The sequence below is a fragment of the Stegostoma tigrinum genome, chromosome 5 (genome assembly GCF_030684315.1).
Source record: "Stegostoma tigrinum isolate sSteTig4 chromosome 5, sSteTig4.hap1, whole genome shotgun sequence".
NCBI lineage: Eukaryota > Metazoa > Chordata > Chondrichthyes > Orectolobiformes > Stegostomatidae > Stegostoma > Stegostoma tigrinum.
Genome location: NC_081358.1, coordinates 3,018,088 through 3,040,367, shown reverse-complemented (window position 1 = coordinate 3,040,367; position 22,280 = coordinate 3,018,088).

Below are 22,280 nucleotides of genomic sequence, written 5' to 3'. Positions count from 1 at the left end.
CTGTGTACCTATCCAGTACGCACAGTAAAAGGTGGCGGTGTCCTCTGGCTCTAGTTTGTCGATTGTGAAGTGGAATTCTTTGTCTTTAGATTTCCCGGCTTTGAACCGTTCACCAAATCCCGGATCCCGCGATGTGCCTGATCCATTATAGAGGATTTGGGTGGGTGCCAGGCCGGGCTTGTGCTGGTACCAGTGAAGGGGATAACTATTCCTGATCTTTACACCTTCCACTTCGTATTTGAAAATATCAATTTTGCTCACATCTTTGGTAATGGATGGGACAATCTGTTTCAATATTTGTGCAAAAGATCCGCCTGAAGAAAGAATATACAGGGTAACAAATGAATGACATGAAGGATGTGAATGAAGAGCAAGTTCTGAATAGAAACACATACAGGGCAAAGCGGTTATCACAATGAGCCAGCAATACAGCGACATGTTCACTCAATCTTCAACTGTTCTCTCAAGCAGCTGGATAGAAGCTAAAAGGAAACACAACCCTCTTTACAAACCAATCAACAAGATATTGATCAGTATTACAAACCCACCCGTCGCCCTCCAGGCTGGCTATATCCAACATAAACAGAAAATGTTGGAAATACTCAAGCAGCAGCTGTGGAAAGAGAAACAACTAACAATTTAGAACGCATCTGGAAAAAGTTGAGATGTTGACAAGGTTTTAAGCACGTAAGCAGATAGGAAAACGGGGAAGGGAGAAGCGTGAACAAAAGGAACCTGTGACCGGCTGGAGGACAAGAGAGTTAAATATCACAAGGGATGGGAGTGCAAAGAGATCGCTGATGGTAATGGGAAGTGAACAAAAACAAAGTTTATTTCCAGAGAATGTGTCAACAGCAACAGCAGAATCATGAAGTTTAATTTGATCCTGAGCATGAGAAAATTTTAGGGAGAAGAAATTCCACCGCTCAGTGTTTTCTGAAATCATCCCTGATCGATTGAGCTCTAATTTTTACATTTTGTGCAACCTGTCCAGATTATTTCAGAAAAGTAGCAAGGAAAGGCCAAAGCTTGATATCTGTGGCTGGCAACTTGTGGAGGGAATTCTGAGTCAACATTTACATGCACTTGTAAAGGCAAGGACTGATTCAGGATGGTCAACGTGACTTTGTGCATGGTAAAACACGTCTTACCAACCTGATTGAATTTTTTGAGGGAGTGATGGTTTGATGAAAGTTGAGGGTGGTCACAGTCTATATGGACTGGTAGGTGTTTAACAAGGTTCCACACAGTAGACTGGCTAGCAAGGTTAGATCACATGGAATATGGAAGGAACAAATCTTTTGGATACAAAATTGACTTGAGGATAGGAGACAGGGTGTCGTGGTGGAGGGTTGCTTTTCAGACTGAATGCCTATGATCACCAGAGCGCCACAAGGATTGGTGTTGTTCCACTCCTTTTTGTCAATTACGTAAATGGTTTGGATGTGAATAGAGGAGGTATAGTTAGTAAGCTTGCAGATGATACTAACAATGGTGTTGTAATGGACAACAAAGAAGGTTATTTCAGAGTACAATGAGTCCTTATCAGGTGGGCTGATGGGCTGAGGAATGGCAGATTGAGTTTAATTGAGATAAATGTGAAGTGATGCATTTTGCAAATGAAAATCAGGGCAGGATATAGAATATAGAACATAGAACATAGGATGTAGAACAGTACAGGTCCTTTGGCCCACGATGTTGTGCCAAACTTTTACACTAATCCTAAGGCCTATCTAACCTCCACCCCTACTTTACACTATCATCCATATGTCTATTTAATAGCCACTTAAATGCCCCTAATGAGGCAGACTCCACTACCCTCTCTGACAATGCATTCCACACCCTGACTACACTCTGAGTAAAGAACCTACCTCTGACGTCTCCCCTACATCTACCCTCACTCACATTAAAACTGTACCTCCTTGTAATAGCTACCTCCACCCTAGGAAAAAGTCTCTGGCTGTCCACTTTATCCATACCTCTGATCATTTTGCACACCTCTATCAAGTCACCTCTCATCCTTTGTCATTCTAAAGAGAAAAGCCCTAGCTCTCTCAACCTTTCTTCCTAAGACCTTCCCTCCATTCCACACAACATCCTGGTAAATTTCCTCTGCACCTTTTCCAACGTTTCCACATCTTTCAAGTAATGAGGTGGCCAGAACTGGACACAATACTCCAGATGTGGATGAACCAGGCTTTTGTATAGCTGGAGCATAACTTCACAGCTCTTGAACTCAATCTCCCTATTAACGAAAGCTAACACACCATACACCTTCTTACCAACTCTATCCACCTATGTGGCAGCTTTCAGGGAACTGTGGACATGAACCCCAAGATCCCTCTGATCCCCCATGCTGCCAAAAATCTTTCTGTAAACCCTGTATTCTGTTTTCAAATTTATCCGTCCAGAATGAATCACCTCACACTTTTCAGGGTTAAACTCCATCTGCCGCTTCTCAGCCTAGATCTGCATCCTATCAATGTCCCTTTGTAATCTAGAACAGCTATCCAAACTATCCACATTCGGCCCACCTTCATATCATCTGTGAACTTACTAATGCAGCCTTGCACTCCTACATCCAAATCATTTACAAAAGTCACAAATAGAAGAGGACCCAGAACAGATCCTTGTTGTACACCACTCATAACTGAGCACCATGTTGACTATTTTCCCTCCATTATCACCCTTTGTCTTCTTAGGGCCAGCAAATTCTGAAACCAATCTATCATATTTCGCCCTATCCCATTCCTCCTTACCTTCTGTGTGAGCCTACCATGGGGAACCTTATCATACACCTTACTTAAATCCATGTATGCCATATCCACTGCTCTACCTTCAAGTAAGGACATATACTCTTAATGGTAAGGTCCTGAGTAGTGTTGTTAAAGAAAGAGACCTTGCAGTGCAGGTACATAGTACTTTTAAAGTGTAATTCCAGGTTGACTGGCTAGTGAAGAAGGCATTTGGTATGCTTGCCTTTCTTGATCAGTGCATTGAGAATAGGAGTTAGGAGGCCATGTTGTGGTTATATAGGGCATTGATTCAGCCACATTTGGAATAATGCATTCAATTCTAATCTCCTAGCTACAGGAAAGATGTTGTGTAAAGGGTTCAGGAAAGATTTACAAGATGCTGCCAGGGTTGGAGTTTTTAAGCAATAGGGAGAGGCTGAATAGGCTGGGGCTATGTTCCCTGGAGCATCACAGGCTGAAGGGTGACCTTAAAGAAGTTTATCAAATCACAAAGGGCATACATGGGGTGAACAGCGAAAGTCTTTTCCCTGGATGGAGGAGTCCAAAATTAAAGGGCGCAGGTTAGAGGTTGGAATGGAACTATGAGTATTAGCTTTTCAAAGTTAGTTGCTAACTCCAAACAGACACACAAAGTCAGATTTTCAATTGAACATTCCAAAAGCCCAAACTTATAGCATGTAATATTAAAATACAGATATATATCTTTTTCATCACCTGCCAAAATGAACAATTTCATACTTTGCCACATTATACCACATTTTTCAGATCCCTAGTCACTCTCTTAAGTACCACTGTAGCTTGCTAATGCCCTTGTAACAAATTACTTTCTTATCTTAGTATTTTTTTAAAGTGCTACACTATTTCTCCTTACCAAATCTGAAGTGACATTTATTATTTGCCTATAGATTTTAAGAGTTAAATTAATTTGTCATCAGTTTTATAGCTGTAAAACTCTTTCCCACTGCTGTTAGACTGTCTGAACTGTGATTACATATTTATCCTTCTCCACTTTATTAAAAGCAACTACAACAGTCATATTTGCCTGACATTGCTCCCATATCTAAGATAACACAGTGTGGAGCTGGAAGAACACAATAGGCCAGGCAGCATCAGAGGAGCAGGAAAGCTAATGTTTCGGGTCAGGACCCTTCTTCAGAAATGGGGTATAGAAATGGGCAGTGCAGGGTTGGGGAATGATGAGGTTGGAGGCAGTGTTCAGGAGGTCACCTGAGATGATGAGGTTATGGATAGTTTGAGAGGTGATATTTTGGTGGTCAGGGGTGGGGTCATGATTGAGGGGACAGTAGGAGGAGGTGTCAGAGTGTTGGCACCTGGCTTCGGTGATGTAAAAGTCAGTGAACCATACTACAACTGCACCTCCCTTGTCCATGGGTTTGATGGTGAGGTTAGGGTTGGAGCGGAGGGATCAGAAGGCTGCATGTTCTGTGAATGGGATTGGAGTGAGTGAGACGGGTTGGAGAGGTTGTGGCAATCGATGTCACGATGCAGTTGGAAATGAAGAGATCAAGGGAGGGTGGGAGACCATGGTGTGGTGCCCAGGAGGATGGAGTGTGTTGGAGCCAGGAGATGGGTTCAGTAAAGGGTGGGTTGGGCTCGTGGTTAAATGAAAAGGCATGGAGGTGGAGGAAAAACTATTCGAAATCCAAGTGTGAGTGGGATTCATTGATGTTTGGGTGGAGGGGGATGAAGGTAAGTCCTTTACCGAAGCCTGACCATTCGTCCTCAGTGAGTGGTGGTCTGGGGGCATGGAGAAGACCTGGCAGGGTTTGGGGCTGGAGAGCTGGTGGCTGTGGAGGCAGTGGGCGGAGAGGCATTGGCAGTGGATGGAGTGGCATTGGCAGTGGACGGAGCGGCATTGGCAGAAGTGATGTTGCCCTTAATGTTGGCATCTGCGGGGGCATCCTTGATGTTGGAAGCTCTCTCAGTCTGAGCGATGGAAGCGGTGGTGTCCACGGTGTGGATGGTGGTAGCAGTGGCATGTGGTACCCGAAGTGACGTGACCGGCTTTGGAGGATGTGACAAGATCAGTGGTATCAGCGGGTGATGCGATAGTGAGCACATGGTGACTGGTGCCAGGCACATTGTGGGGGGCAATCCTGGGGTGGGGTTGAGAACTTGGGAGGTGGAAGATGTCTGTGTTTGATGGCAGGCTCCAATAAGTTTCGTGTATTTACAGTTTTTAATGTCCAATAGGGTGGAGAAAAATCGTTCATTGAGGCTTAGAAACCCTCATTTCTGAAGAAGGATCTGAAGCGTCAGCTTCCTTGCTCTTCTGATGCTGCCTGGCCTGTTGTGTTCATCCAGTTCCACACCGTGTTAGCTGTGATTCCAGCATAGGAAGTTCTTACTATCTCTCACTCCCCTATCTATGATGTCTTGGAAGGTTGTGTCAAGAGCCCCTTTAATTTGATGATGTCAGGAATCACTTCTTCACACTAAGGGAGGTGGGAATCTGTGACTTATCCCCAATGCCATCCTAAAAGAAGCTGTGCTGCTCGGAGTAAATTGACACTTCCCGGTCAATATTAACGGAACTGAGGTTGAGAGATTCTTTGGAGTGATGATAACCAACAACTTTTCCTGAACTTCCCACATTGATGTCATGGTCAGTAAGGCAAAAATAAATCTCTTTTTCCCCGGGTAGCTCAGAAAATTTGGCACGTGCATAAGGACCCTCATCAACTTTTACAAATGCACCATTGAAAGCGTACTGTCGAGGTGCATAATGGCTGGGTATGGCAACTGCTCTAACCGGGACTATAAAAAAAACTACAGAAGGTGGCGTCCGTATCCCAAACCATCACAGAAGCCAACCTTCCATCATTGAATTCCATTTGCATGGCTTGCTGCTGCAGAAAGGCTGCCAAGACCCATTGCATCCCGGTAATGATCTCCTCCAACCTCTTCTGTCAGTCAGAAGCTTGAACACACGCATCAGCAGGTTCACTAACAGTTTCTTCTCAACTGCTCTTAGATTGATGAATGAACTTTCTAGCCTCAAATAATGCTGACCTTGCTAATGTTGATCTTACCTCGTGCACATCCTGTGCAAAGTAACCTGTCTGCCTCTAAGTCTTCTTAATCTGCACAACCTTGCTTCCCATGATCTTCCTGTATTGCTCATTAAAAAAAAGCTTTTCACTGTACTTCAGTACAAGCAACAATAAATCAATTAATCTTGTTGGATTGAGAAATATCGAGAAGATGGTAAATGGAGCTGAAATTCTTAGTAGCAGCTGAATTGTACTCTGACATTGTCTGCAACCTCATATTTCAACTGATTTACCACTGCATCATTACCATCAGATTAAGAGGGGGAAAAAAACTGTAGTTGAGCAAAGTGTGAAGGAGGATAGGCCAGAAAAAAATCACAAAGAAAGCCAAAAAATGAGTTATCAACTTTGTGAAGCTACAACGTAGAGTTTGTTTCCGGACAAACAGCATATTCAGTGTGTGATCAGCAGACTTATATACTTCCATAACCGACAAATCAGAGCTAAGCTGTGCAGTCCTGACATCTCCAGTCGTGAATGGTGTTGGACAATAAAACAATTCTCCGGAGGTGAAAGCTCCACAAATATTTCCATCTTCAATATTGGGAGAAAAGCACACCAATGCAAAAGATTCGGCTCACGCATTTGTAAGAATCTGCTTTGCTTTATCCTATTTAATTCACACCCTGTAGAGTGAAGAAATGGCTGAAAACATTGATTTGCAAAGCCTATTGCCCCTGAAAATATTCTGTAAATAGTACTGAAGGTCTCTGCTCCAAAACTTGCTAAACCCTTGGTGAAACTGCTCCAGTACAACAATAACACTGGCATCTACCCCAAAATATGGAAAAATGTCCAAGTATGTCATGTGCCTGAAAGGTAGGACAAATCCAAGTCAGCCAATTACCACCCCACTAATTTTGTTTTTGATCATTAGTAAAATGATGAAAAATGTGATTAATAGCGCTATCAAATAGCACATTCTTAAATATAGTCCGATCACTGATCTTCAGATTATGTTCCACCAGAACCATTTGTTCTTGAACTCATTATATCTTTTGTCCAAACAATAAATCTGAATACTGGAGGGAAGATGACAGCGACTGCCCTTGACATCAAAAATGATTTGACCAAGTGTGGCATGCAGGAACGCTAATAACATTTCAGTCTGCGAAACTTGGGGAAAACCCTCATCTGTTTATTGGAAATCAGGTGAACGTTAAATGGATGTCATTAGAAATAAATAAAGCCACAGAAGGGTGCTGTTGACTGGGGAAAGGAATTTAGCAACAAAGGCAGTTGAGAAACAATCGTGGATGTCTGAGACAATACTTCATGCATTGCCGTAGAGATATATCCCAATGAGGAGAAAGGATTTGTGGAAAGAGATCATCAACAATGGCTAACAAGGGAACTGTAGGATGGCATCAGATTAAAAGAGAAAACATGCAACATTGCCAAGATTTGTTGCAAGCCAGAGGATTGGGAAGATTCTAGAAACCAACAAAAGGCAACCACAAGATAATAAAGAGGGAGAAGATAAACTTTGTGAGAGTAAACTTACAATAATATTAAGATGAACTAGTAATGTATGTAAAGGAAGGCAGGATCTGGGGAGTGATGAGTTGCATTTTTTTCTGTAACATACCAGCCTCTGATCTTGTCTTTTAACCACCGGATTTATAAACTTGCCTGTTTAGTTTTCTGATCAATGGTAGTCCACAGGATGGTGATGGCATTGGTCTTAGTGATAGTAATGTGAATAAATGTCATAGGGAGGAGCTTAAATTCCCTTATGCTACAGAAGGTCATTGCTTAGCACTTGTGTGAACTTCTCAGCTCAGGACTGAATCTTATCCATGACGTGCTACAGATAGACACAGACAGATTCAATATCTGATGAGTCATGAATGGTCATGAACTTTGCAATCATCAGCAAATATACTAATGTCTGATCTCATGATGGAGGCAATTGATGAAACAACTGAAGATGTTTGGACCTAGCTTACCACCCTCCCATGGTGATGTCTTGGAGCTGGAATGATTGACTTCCAACAACCTCAGGTATCTCCCTTCATGTTATGTATGATTCCAACTATTGAAGAGACCCCTAGCCCATTATTTTTATCCAGTTAAATTTTACTGGGGATCCTTGATGCCATACTTGGGGAAATTCATCCTGCTGTTAAATCAAGTAATGCTGAGCTCTGTCTTAATACATTTGGGCCAAGATTGCGTTGAGGACTGGAAATGAATGGCACAGGTGGAACGCAAGATGAAATCTCTGAACATGTTGCTATATGATAACCTTAATCAAGTTTTCAGAGATATCATGGCACACCATTGGACCACATGGGACCTGTTTCCAGGCCTCCTGCAGCAGAGGTAGATGCAAAGTGTTGCTTAATAGTACCATCAATTTGGACCTTCTGTCATTTTGCAGAAACTTGAAATAAGACTGTTAGGGGAAATAATAGGCCAATTTGATTTGTCACAGTTTCAATACAGAGGACTTATCGAATGAATCCATACAATCCCTATAGTGGAGAAACAGGCCATTTGCCCCAACAGGTCCACACTGACCATCCAAACAGCATCCCACCCAGACTCACCCCCCTGCCCTACATCCATGGCCCTGCATTGTCTATGGCTAATCTACCCAACCCACAATTCCCAGGACACTATGGACAATTTAGTGTGGCCAATCCACCTAACTTGTTTGAGCAATTGTACACACTGTCAGGTAGATACCACTACTGTAGTTAGAACTTTATGGAACCATTGACTATGGGCTTAGCAGTGTCCAACCCTTTCTAATGTAAAGGATCACATTTTAATTAATTGAGGACAGCCTATTATCATCAACTGGAAGTTTCCCGCCCATCTTTGGGTGGTTACACAAATGTTCCTATCAGAGCTGCATTTTCTAGGGGCTGAAGTGGTGCAGTTGTACTGTCCCTACATGTGGACCAGGGATTCCAGCTTCAAGTGTTTCAGAGGTGTGTCAAAATGCTACTGAACCGCTTGGTTTAAAAATAACTGTATTAAACTTCATTGGTTTCAGAGTTAACGTTAAGAACTCCTGCCTGGGTCGATCCACTTGTATATCATGGTGCTGCCCACATTTTTAGTACAGGCGTACAAGATGATGGTCCAGACTGTGATTAAAGGTACGAATCTGTCATTCCATTACTTGAACTGTGTATGGATGCAAGAATCCAGGAACGAGTTAGAGGTATCTTGCAATACTTAACGCCAAAGTTGGTCGATTCTGCTATTTTATTCTCAGTTGAATCTTCTACAGCAGTTCATTCTCTCTCTGGTTTGTTCAGACTGGCCATGAACAAACCTTCTGATGTGATTGGTTTCATACATAGATGGCAGGTTTCATTGATTAGTGATAACAAAGTGTGGAGCTGGATGAACGCAGCAGGCCAAGCAGCATCTTAGGAGCACAAAAGCTGACGTTTCGGGCCTAGACCCTTCATCGGAAAAAAAATGATTAGTAGTTATTTGTAAACTCGTTTGGCATTCATGGTAATCCAGTCGTTTAATTGTATTGCTGGGTCTAACTTTTGAAAATGTAATACCTCAAGACTACCAGAGTGGTATATGAATTTATATCTAGAGCTTTAGTCCAGAGCTGTAGCTGATTAGCCTTGTAACATTACCCGGCAGTGTTTCGTCCAGTTTACGGATGGGAACCCACAGTTGTTATATGGAATTAGATCACCCCATCCCCCTCCCCCCACCCCCATGAACTCACTATATGTCGCAACAGACTCTAAGAGCCGAATGGATCCCATGATCCAATTATTTTGAATGTGATTGCAATATGTAATGGATGTGATTTGTTTAGGTGGTTGATGGTCGTTTGACAACGGGAGGCTTTGAACGTCATTATTGGGTTTTCTCAAAGATGATAAATGAACGGAGCTGTTTGTTTAAATAATAAATGAATTGTTTTGTCCATTTATAGAACAGTCATACTTGTTAAAAATTAAATCTCACAGGATTAGCAAAATAAGTTTGATCTCCTTAGTTTAATAATACAACGGACCGATCACATTGAAAACAACAATTGCCTGTGTAGCCCAGGACGCAGTTTAAAGCTGGTGGAAATCTTGAAATGTAGCGCTTCGCATTTGTGACATAACGGCTTGTAGTGAACCAGCAGGACGGCGCTATTTGTCGTCCTCATGAACAAGCTGCACATTTTGGTCCCAGAGCATTTTTTTCAACAAGTACAAAACTCTGGTGCGGCCGCACTTCGAGTATTGCGTACAGTTCTGGTCACCGCATTATAAGAAGGATGTGGAAGCTTTGGAAAGGGTGCAGAGGAGATTTACTAGGATGTAGCCTGGTATGGAGGGAAGGTCTTACGAGGAAAGGCTGAGGGACTTGAGGCTGTTTTTGTTAGAGAGAAGAAGGTTGAGAGGTGACTTAATTGAACATATAAGATAATCAGAGGGTTAGATAGGGTGGATAGGGAGAACCTTTTCCCTAGGATGGTGACGGCGAGCACGACGGGGCATAGCTTTAAATTGAGGGGTGAAAGATATCGGACAGATGTCAGAGGTAGTTTCTTTACTCAGAGAGTAGTAAGGGAATGGAACGCTTTGCCTGCAACGGTAGTAGATTCGCCAACTTTAGGTACATTTAAGTCGTCATTGGATAAGCATATGGACGTACATGGAATAGTGTAGGTTAGATGGGCTTGAGATCGGTATGACAGGTCGGCACAACATCGAGGGCTGAAGGGTCTGTACTGTGCTGTAATGTTCTATGTTCTAAGTAGTATTTTGTCGTTGATATCTTGCAAAGTCTCAGATGGAATCTTAAAATACAACGTGCTCTGTGGACCTTGACCCGGGATGTGCCGGCACCAGTGGATAACCGCATTTTCGAAACTGCTCCCTTCAAACCTACATTCAAACCGTACAGTCATCCCTCGAACTCTGGTCACTGACATTGGTGGCTGAGTCAACGTTTGAACAACAGGTTTCCCCGCCGGTGAAAGAAATGCAGATCAGGTAATTTAACAATACAGAGACCGCAGAATGTTCAACAATGTATATAAGCAGTCGGAACCTGCTGTACCGACTGAGAGCGGTTGGCAAAGCCGCACCTTCATTTATTCAACATGAAACTGATTCGGATTTGCTGATAGGGGCTAATCCAATGCCGGAAATGATATCAACCACTTTTACCCAACTTCGCATTGCCTTAAAGATGACATTCCATTAAATGGATGGATGTCATTGACAGTTTCACTTAAATCCGCCCGTCACCCCAACCATACTGCTCTGTCCCTATTGCAAGTGTTAGTCACTCGCTGTGCGAATGACTTTCTACTTGTTCCCAGGCGTCGCTCTTATAGGCTTTCTAGTAATTCCTTGCTCCATTCCAAGTTTAATTGAAAATAACATTGCAGAATTACATTTTTTGTATTTTCTCATCAACGAGTTTTACCGCACACCTCTGAAACAGGTGGGACTCGAACCACGGCCTCCTGGCGCAGAAATAGGGGGACTACCACTGCAACACAAAAACCCTTAAATCTACCTCTGCTTTTCCAGTAACAATTTTGGACAAGCGGAAGAAAATTTCTCTGTCCCAGTCCAAACACTGCCAGAACCTAACGCAGAAAATACCCTCGATCTTTGCGCGAAGCTCAAACCGCTAACACTGAAAGCTGTTTTATGGCATCGCTGTCAAGCACCTCCTGTGTACCTTGTCTGGGTGATCAGAGATGGTAACATTACTCGATCTGGTCTAATCACAGATTCTTGCAGCTTGTCCATTAATACCTTTGACCGCAATCATTGTGTTGCCTGTCCAAGGTAAGCAGTTTATTGCCAATACTGTTTGTTGCATTTGGTGGTTAGGAATTGAATCTACTAGGGCTCCTCCTTCAACATCATCCTTGCATTTTCAAAGTAATTCACAGGATAATACTAGCGCCCACTGTTGCTACCAAATGTGTAGCTCTTCTTGTCTCTGTCTCTCCCATTCTCGGGCTCCTAGCTTTTTCCTTTCTTCTATCAATTCTCCCTTTCCTTTCCATCTTTCCTTCCCCCATTCACCTTCAGCCTTTATCTCTCACATTCAGTTTTGCTTTTTCCTCTTTTTCTCTCCTGTCCTCCATTTCTTCTGGATCTTCCTTTCTCTGTGTCCTCGCTTCCTGCTGCCTTTCCCTGTTTATCTCTCGTGTTATCTCTATTTTGCTCTTTCTCTTCTCTTCCTTCTTTCTCTCATATTCTGTCCGTTGCATTTTTTAAAAATTTATGTCTTTGACATTCACGCTCTGACAGTGAATTATGGGAACGTTTGGTCGTGGTTGTACAACAGACGCGGAAAATTAGCACTTCGGTACAGCAAACAATTAGGCAGGTAAATTATCTGTTTGCCGCACGTAATAGCATCAGATACAAGACTAAGGACACATCTTTGGTAAGGCTGCAAATAGAGTAACTCGTGAAGTTTTCTTTTGAGGAAGGCTACATCTTCAATGAAAGTAATACATAAAAAGGCTCACTAGATTGTTACTGAAAGGAAAAGATTGTCCGAAAATGGGAGGCTGATCATGGAACCTCCACATGCTCTGGAGTTTTGAACAATGAGAGGTGATCCAATTGAAACACAAAATATTCTGAAGTCTTGTTTCCCCCGGTTGGAGGATCTGGAACGAGGGTGAAAAGGGCCACAGTTTCAGGTAAAGGAGTTGATTGTTCTAGACTACAATGAGGAGAATTGTCTTCGTTGCAGGTTGTGACGCTTTGGAATTCCCTACCCAGAAGGGTTGAGTTTGGTTCCATAATCGAGTATATTCATAGCCCAGGCCTCAAGAATTTTGCTCGGTCGGAGAATCGGGGGAGGTCGGGAGTTGAGGCAAATCATCGGTCATAATTGTATCAAATGACAGAGCGGACTCTAGGAAACGTGCTTTACCCCTCCTCCGGTTTCTTATTTTGTCACTTACTATTTTTTCTCTCTTCTTCCTACGGCCGTTTGAAGTGAATGCAGATGGATCGGCGGAGAGCGAAGAAGGCAACGGTTACGTTTTGGAGCCCTGACCAATACTTATCTTTCAAATTTACTTTGTCCTTTGACCGATCTTGTGTGCAACTTGGCCGCTTCATGTCAGTGACATGCAGCCGCTTTAATAACGTGTAAGTTTTTGCGAAATTTCCTGTTCATGAAACATCAAATGGAAACTGAAAGCCCGGTAGTCCATTCGGCCCATGGAGCCTGTTCCGCAGTGCAACATGATCATCCCTGATTCTCGGTCTCTGTGCTATATTCCCCATTCAACCCATACCCCCGAAGGCTCCAAAAGAGAAAAGAAACTATCTTTCGCAAGATGCAACTCAAATACCAATCTCTTCTAACTAATTCCACCCAAATTCACATTCGAAACAACTCATAATTCATGTGATTCAAAGTCAGATGATTCCGCCTCACAGCTGTGAAATGTATGCGCCATCTGACCCAGGAGTGGAATCCCCTGAAAGGAAGTATACATTCTGCAGTGCAATGGACCCCACGCCTTTTTCAAGCCTTTCAGGATCTCCTGGTTTCGAAATCCCTCACAATAACGAATAGACAGCTGCTATTCTCCTCATCTATATCCTGAGACAAGTTGAGTTTTTTTTCTGGAGGGGGCCTACACGAACAGGACGGACGGAAATGTTTTATTTTACAGCCTGGTGGTTCGAACGGCCGCATGTAACACACTTCGGGCGGGGGGGCGGGGGGAGGGGGGGGTTGGGGAGTACCGACAGGACAACCAGTCAATGCAATGACATAATGCAGCAATGACGATTAAGGTGCATTCACCGTGTTAACCCGAATGGTTAAACAAGAAATTATTCGCATTTCATACAGACATAATGTGGCACAGCGATTCTGACCCTACCTGTGAGTTCGGAGACCACCTGCTCCAGAGTTTTATAACAATACTTTGAACAGCTTGATTAGAAAAGATCTAAAAGTATTCCGCTTCTTACTACGTTCATGATCTGTTTCGTCGTCTGGATCATTGCTTCATCACTGGCTACATAATAGTTATATGTGCGCGGCTTTTTTTAAATATCTCCGCTATTTTGCATTTCCTAGGCCCTTCATGTTTGCTCAACTCCCAACGATCATTTTCAATCTGCATCAGAAATCTCGTCAGTTTAAGCCCCTCTACAGTGCATAATCCAAAGTAATATTCCAGAGATGCACAGGGAGACCTGCGCTGCAGGAGGCGCGGTTTTCAGATAAGGCATTAAGAGGCGGCTATATTTGCCCTCTCAGATGAATGTAACAGATTATGTGGAACTAATTGAAAGAGACACGTTGATATATGTATACAAGGTGGTGGGCCCTCTGCGCTTGGTTGACTCCCAGTTGTGTTAATTCCAGCAGCGACCAAGATTTTCTTTTCATTAATGTTCATTCGCAGGACGTGGTGTCACAGACCAGGCCAGACTTTATTGGCCAACCCTAACTGCTCAGAAGACAGCTAAGAATCAGTTACATTGCTGTGGGTGTGGAGTCACACGTAGGTGAAACTTCCCTAAACGGCCAAAAGCGAACCAGATGCATTTTTCTCCGACAATCGGCAACAGTCATCATTAGAATTTTAATCCAAGATATTTGTTGAATTCAAATCCTACCACTCGAACCTGGATCCTCAGGACAACACCTGGGCTTTCTGGATTAATAGTTGTGTGATAATTTCACTGTGCCGTCGCTCTCTTCAGAGAATAATTCATGGGCTGTAAGATGTTTTGCGGGGCTTTCCGAGGCTGGGAACTGTGCTAAAGAATTGCACATTCTTCCATTGTTAGCAGGAGGGTAAGTTTTAACAATTCTGTTCCACAATCCCGACATCAAGTTGATATTTCTGGGTGTCATCTGAAAACGGCAGCGATATGACTTACGATTGGGGGAAAAGCGCAGGCGATGTTAGCATTGCAGCTATTTTAATCTCCTGGCTTGCTCGTCCAGAGAACCAGTTACTGGGATCTTTTGACGTTTCAACGTGAAAAATTCGCTAAACATGGTACTTTGGAGTGGAGGAACTTTTAGCCTGAGTTGTAGATGGTGGCACCATAGAATCTTCCAGTAAAGGCTAGACTATTCAGCCTATCGTTTTGCCGGTTCTGCTTCTCCGAAAAATCTCTCAATCAATTGCATTGCCTTGTCCCGGTAGCCCTAAAATATAGAACCATAAAAGACAGGAGCAGAGCAGGCGGTTCCACCTCTCGACCCTGCTCCACTATTTAATATGATATTGACTGATCACGGAGCTCAATACTTGAATCCCATCTCGTCCCCACACTTGCCCCCATAACCCTTGATCCCTTTCGTAACAAGAGCTACACCGACTTCCTTCTTGAAAATATTCAATGCTTGGCCTCAACCACTTTCTGCGGAATAAATTCCACAGGTTCTCAACTCTCTGGCTGAAGCAAACTCTTCACTTCTTAGTCCTAAAACATCCTTGTTTTATTCTTTAAACTGTGAGCCCTGGCTCTGGAGTCACCCACGATGGGGGAAATCTTTCCTGCAATTTAGCCCTGTTCGAATGATATAGGTTTCCATGAGATTCACACTCATTCTTCCAGTGAATACAAACCCAATTGACTCATTGTATCAGAGATAATGGGAACTGCAGATGCTGCATGAACACAGCAGGCCAAGCAGCATCTTCGGAGCACAGACGCTGACGTTTCAGGCCTAGACCCCTCATCAGAAAAAGGGGAGGAGGAGAGGATTCTGAAATAAATAGGGAGAGAGGGGGGATCGAAATGGATAGAGGAAAAAAATAGGAGACAGACAATTTAAAGAGGCGGGGATGGAGCCAGTAGAGGTGAGTGTAGGTGGGAGGTAGGGAGGGGATAGGTCAGTCCCGGGAGGACGGACAGGTCAAGGGGGCGGGATGAGATTAGTAGGTAGGAAATGGAGGTGCGGCGTGAGGTGGGAGGAGGGGATATGTGAGAGGAAGAACAGGTTAGGGAGGCGGGGACGAGCTGTGCTGGCTTTGGGGTGCAGCAGGGGGAGGGGAGATTTTGAAGCTTGAGAAATCCACATTGATACCATTGGGCTGCAGGGTTCCCAAGCGGAATATGAGTTGCTGTCCCTGCAACCTTCGGGTGGCATCATTATGGCACTGCAGGAGGCCCAGGATGGACATGTCGTCAAAGGAATGGGAGGGGGAGTTAAAATGGTTCGCGACTAGGAAGTGCTGTTGTTTATAGCGAACCGAGCATAGGTGTTCTGCAAAGCGGACCCCAAGGCTCTGCTTGATTTCCCCAATGTAGAGGAAGCCACACCGGGTACAGTGGATGCTGTATACTACATTGGCAGATGTGCAGATGAGCATCTGCTTGATATAGAAAGTCTTCTTGGGGCCTGGGATGGGGTGAGGGAGGAGGTATGGGGGCAGGTGAGGGGGTGTGAGAGATGAGTTGTGGGAAGTGCGGGAGACACGGTCGAATTCTTTCCACCGTGTCTCCCGCATTTCCCCCAACTCATCCCTCACACCCCGTCCCCACAGTAACCGCCAAAAGAAAATCCCCCTCTTCCTCACGTACCACCCCACCAAACGCATCATCCTCCGACACTTCCACCATCTACAATCCGACCCAACCATCAAAGACATTTTTCCATCCCCACCCTTGTCTGCTTTCCAGAGAGACTACTCTCTCCGTGACTCCCTTGTCCGCTCCACACTGCCCTCCAACCCCACCACACCCGGCACCTTCCCCTGCAACCGCAGGAAATGCTACACTTGCCCCCACACCTCCTCCCTCACCCCTTTAGCTAAGGAGACCAAAACGTATCCAATATTCCGATAGTGTCCTCACCAAATTCCAGTGTAATTTCAAATCTTAGTCCAGCTTGCTTTTGAAAGTGACGAGGGGATCTGTTTCCACCATCCTTTCAAGCAGAAGTTCCGAGATCGCAACTTACTCCAACTAAAATAGAAATTTTATTTTGTATCTCTCTGTTTACTCAGCTTAGAACTCCGTGGCATAACTTCACCCCAACATCTACCAAAAACCGTGAGTCCTACAGTGAGCTTGCCCTCGGTGCTCTCACTCCAAGATCAGAGGAAGTGTATAAATCAAAACAGCCCAGACCTGGCCGGCTTCACATCACTCTCCATGTCACGAATTCAGACGGAGGAAGCTCGGACACAGATCCAGCTGTGGTGTCGTCGCTACTTTACCCAAATAGGGGAGGAGTCTGTGAATTCCTCGAAATGTTTCGCTTCAAATCGTTCAGTATTTTTGTACAAACTTTGTATTGATGTGTTGCACTGTGTATCTATCCAGTACGCACAGTAATAGGTGGCGGTGTCCTCTGGCTCTAGTTTGTCGATTGTGAGGTAGAATACTTTGTCTTTAGATTTCCCGGCTTTGAACCGTTCACCGAATCCCGGATCCCACGTTGTGCCTGATCCATAATAAAGGATTCGGGTGGGTGCCTGGCCCGGCTTGTGCTGGTACCAGTGAAGGGGATTATCGTGGCTGATAGTTGCACCTTCGACTTCGCATTTGAATCTAGCGGTTTTACCCACAGTTTTGGTAATGGATGGGACAATCTGTTTCAGTGTTTGTGCAAAATATCCGCCTGAGGAAAGAATATACAGGGTTACCATGGAACGATGTGATGGATGTGAATGAACAGCAGGATCTGAATAATAGCGTCAGAAACACATACAGGGCAAAGCGGTTACCGCAATGAGCCAGCAGTACAGCGACATCTTCACTCAATCTTCAACTGTTCTCTCAACCAGCTGGTTAGAGACTAAAAGGAAACGATTCACTTCCTTCAAACCAATCAGTGAGATATTGGTCAGGGTTTCAAGCCCGCCCCCTGCACTGCAAGTTGGTTCTTTGCAATATAAACAGAAAATATTGGAAATACTGAAGCAGCAACTGTGGTGAGACAGAAACAGAGTTACTACTTCAGAGACCTGAGCAGGAAAGCGTTAAGACATTGACAGAGTGTTAAGCCCGTAAGAAGGCAGGGAAACAGGGAAGGGGGAGCTTTCACTGTGGCCGGCTGGAGGAAAGGGGAGTAAAATAACAGAAGGGATGGGAGGGCAAAGGGAACGGTGATGGTAATGGGAAGTGAACAGAAACAAAAGGTGGAGAGAGAGAGATAATGGGGACTGCAGATGCTGGAGATTCCAAGATAATAAAATGTGAGGCTGGATGAACACAGCAGGCCAAGCAGCATCTCAGGAGCACAAAAGCTGACGTTTCGGGCCTAGACCCTTCATCAGAGAGGGGGATGGGGGGAGGGAACTGGAATAAATAGGGAGAGAGGGGGAGGCGGACCGAAGATGGAGAGTAAAGAAGATAGGTGGAGAGAGTGTAGGTGGGGAGGTAGGGAGGGGATAGGTCAGTCCAGGGAAGACGACAAGAGAGTTGCAATGGGAGAGAGATTCCCTGAGGTTGGTCCGGAGGGAGGAGGGTAACTTCTTCAGGTTAGGCATCCCTGGAAGAGGCTTCGCAGTGAGGTTAAAATAGTATCAGAGATAATGGGGACTGCAGATGCTGGAGATTCCAAGATAATAAAATGTGAGGCTGGATGAACACAGCAGGCCAAGCAGCATCTCAGGAGCACAAGTTACCCTCCTCCCTCCGGACCAACCTCAGGGAATCTCTCTCCCATTGCAACTCTCTTGTCGTCTTCCCTGGACTGACCTATCCCCTCCCTACCTCCCCACCTACACTCTCTCCACCTATCTTCTTTACTCTCCATCTTCGGTCCGCCTCCCCCTCTCTCCCTATTTATTCCAGTTCCCTCCCCCCATCCCCCTCTCTGATGAAGGGTCTAGGCCCGAAACGTCAGCTTTTGTGCTCCTGAGATGCTGCTTGGCCTGCTGTGTTCATCCAGCCTCACATTTTATTATCTTGGAATCTCCAGCATCTGCAGTCCCCATTATCTCTGATACTATTTTAACCTCACTGCGAAGCCTCTTCCAGGGATGCCTAACCTGAAGAAGTTACCCTCCTCCCTCCGGACCAAACTCAGGGAATCTCTCTCCCATTGCAACTCTCTTGTCGTCTTCCCTGGACTGACCTATCCCCTCCCTACCTCCCAACCTACACTCTCTCCACCTATCTTCTTTACTCTCCATCTTCGGTCCGCCTCCCCCTCTCTCCCTATTTATTCCAGTTCCCTCCCCCCATCCCCCTCTCTGATGAAGAAACAAAAGGTGGGCCCAGTGAAGGTGGAAACGGCGACAGCAGAATCATGAAGTTTAATTTGATCCTGAACATCACTATTTTAGGGGGAGAGAATGCCACTTCTCAGTGCTTTCTGGAATTATCTCTGGGCGAACGGCGTGTAATTTTAGGATTTTATCCAATCTTTTCGGACTCCTCTCTACCAGAGAAATTTATTTCTCCTAATCTACTCTCTACCGATCCTTTCTCTTTTTAAGTGTATTTGAAAGCAGAAGCTTTTGAAGCACTGCACTTTGGTCAGGCTAAGTGTCTTGTGATGTCTGGCTTTGTCCACCCTCGTCCAATACCTGCACTTCCACATCATTTCAAACAGTTCAATGAGATCGGTTTTTATTCATTTAAGGTGAAGCGAATGTAAGCCAAGATTATTGAATCTGTCTTCAATACTTAATTCTTTCGATTGTGAATGAATGAGACGTTCTCGAATATAAAAACCAAAAGAACTTCCGATGCTGTAAATCAGAAACCGAAACAAAATTGCTGGACAAGCTCAGCAGGTCTGGCAGCATCTGGGGAGGAGAAAACAGAGTTAACGTTTCGGGTCTGGTGACACTTCCTCAGAACTGATGGTGAATGGGAAAACGTCAGTTTATATGTAGAAAAATAGGGACGTGGTTTGGGGGGGGGGGGGGGTAGGGAGTAAATGATAGGATGGAACCTAAACAGAGAGAAAGACAGTTGGACAGACAAAGGAGTTGCTAACGGTCAGGCTGGGAGGGTGAGTAGTTGTTAATGGGGGCTGTTAATGACGAACAACAGGGAGGTATGTCGTGGCAGACTATGTGGTAACAAGGCGTGGTGCGTGGGGTGGGGGGGGGGGGGCGGCTGGGACATGAGGAAGTTTAGGCCCTAAAATGATTGAACTCAATATTGAGTCCCGAGGGCTGTAGTGTCCCCAAGTGGAAAATGAGGTGCTGTTCCTCCAGCTTGCACTGAGCCTCACTGGAACACTGTAGCAAGCTGGAGACAGAGATGCTGGCCAGGGAGCAAGGTGGTGCATTGAAGTGGCGGGCAACAGGAAGTTCAGGGTCTTTTTTGTGAGCAGAAGGTAGATGTTCTGCAAAGCGGTCGCCAAGTCTATGTTTCGTTTCCCCAATGTAGAGGAGACCACATTGTGAGCAGTGAATGCAGTAGACTAGATTCATGGAAGTGCAGGTGAAGTGTTGCTTCACCTGGAAGGTATGTTTGGGCCCTTGGATTCTGGGCAGGGAGGAGGTAAATGGGCAGGTGTTGCACCTTCAGTTACAGGGGAAGGTGCCGTAGGGCTGTGGGGAGGTGTAGGGGTGAAGGAAGTGTGGACCAGGGTGTTCCGGAGGGAACGGTCCCTGCAGAAGGTGGACAATGGCCGGGAGGACAATATGTGTCTGGTGGTGGCATCTTGCTGGAGGTGGCAGAAATGGCGTCTGATGATCTTCTCGATGTGGATGCTGGTGGGATGGCAGGTGGGGATAAGGGGGACCCTATCACTCTTGTGGTAGCAAAGAGAAGGGGTGAGGGCAGAAGTGTGAGAGATGGGTCGGACCTGGTTGAGGGCCCTGTCAACAACGGAGCTGGGGAATCCTCAGTTGAGGAAGAAGGTGGACATTCGGAGGCTCCCTTGTCGAAGTTGGCCTCATCTGAGCGTACGCGACGGAGACGGAGGAACTGAGAGAATGGGATGAAGTCTTTACAGGAAGTGGAGTGTGAGGATGTATAGTCTAAGTAGCTGTGGGAATCAGTGGGTTTGTAATGGATATTAGTGGCCAGTCTATCCCCAGAAACAGAGACAGAAATGTCGAGAAAGGGAAGGGAGGAGCCAGAGATAGATCAAGTGAAAGTGAGGGCAGGGTGGAAATTGGGGGTGAAATTGATGAAGTTTTCCAATTCTGGGTGAGAGAGGGAAGCAGCCCCGATGATATCATCGATGTGTCAGAGAAAGAGTTGTGGGTGGAGGCCGGAATAGGACTGGAACAAGGAATGTTCCACATACCCCAAGAAGAGACAGGCATAAGTCGGGCCCATGCGGGTACCCATGGCAACCACTCTTACCTGAAGAAAATGAGCGGAGTTGAAAGAGAAGCTGTTGAGGGTGAGAACAAGCTCGGCCAAGTGGAGGAGGCTAGTGGTTGGTGGGTGGGGGGGGGGGGGGGGGGAATGGTTCAGGTCTTTGCTCCAGGAAGAAGCAGAAACTCCTAAGGCCCTCCTGCTGGGGAATGGATGTGTAAAGGGATTGCACGTCCATGGTAAAGGGGAGGTGGCTGGCGCCCGTAAACTGGAAGCTTTGAAACAGGCGTAAGGCGTCAGATGAATCATGGACCTATGTGGGTAGGGATTGGACGGGGGAGGGGGGGGAGAAGACTGAGTCAAGGTAGGAAGAGAGAATTCGCTCTCGAATATGTCTTACTTCATGCTGTAGTGTTAGATTACTGTGCGAAATACAATCAGGAGCCTGTAGGTCCGGGTCAACGACACTTCAATTTGAACCAACATTGGGTGAGTCTAAGAGATCATAGGAACTGCAGATGCTGGAGAATCCGAAATAAGGAGGTGTAGAGCTGGATGGACACAGTAGATCAAGCAGCATCATAGGAGCAGGAAGGCTGACGTTTCAGGCCTAGACCTGATGAAGCAGACCTAGGCCTGAAACGTCAGCCTTCTTGCTCCTCTGATGCTGCTTGGCCTGCTGTGTTCATCCAGCTCTACACCTTGTTAACATTGGGTGAGTCTATCCTGGAGACGATTCCGAGGTCGCACTCCAACTCAGAGAGGACTAATTGGACACTTATACATTATATGTCAGGTAGATAGAACATTACTCGAATTCAGAAGTAGGCTGTTTTAGACAATCACCTTATATTTTGCATATTCCAGAATTAGCGGGACAACCCCTGGTCTCGCCATTCCCGATCTTCCCAAGCGCCAACCCATCTCTTCTCCTAAACCCGCGCTTCATTCCCATCCTTGACTAAACCCGAAAGAAATACAGAAATTGTTGCTGAAGCTTAGAAGGTCTGGAGCATCCGTGGAGTGAAATCAGAATTAACGTCTCGGGCCCAGTGACCCTTCCTCAGAACTCAGACAAGGAACTGTCACTAGATCCGAAACGTTAACTCTGATTTCTCTCCGCAGATGCTGCCAGGCCTCCTAGCTTTTCTCAGCAACTTCTGGTTTGGTTTCTGCTTTACAGCGTCCTCAGGTCTTTCGGATTTTATTACGTCATACCAAATGTGCCTTAACAATTCACAACCAAGGGTCCGCCTCAAATACACATCCAC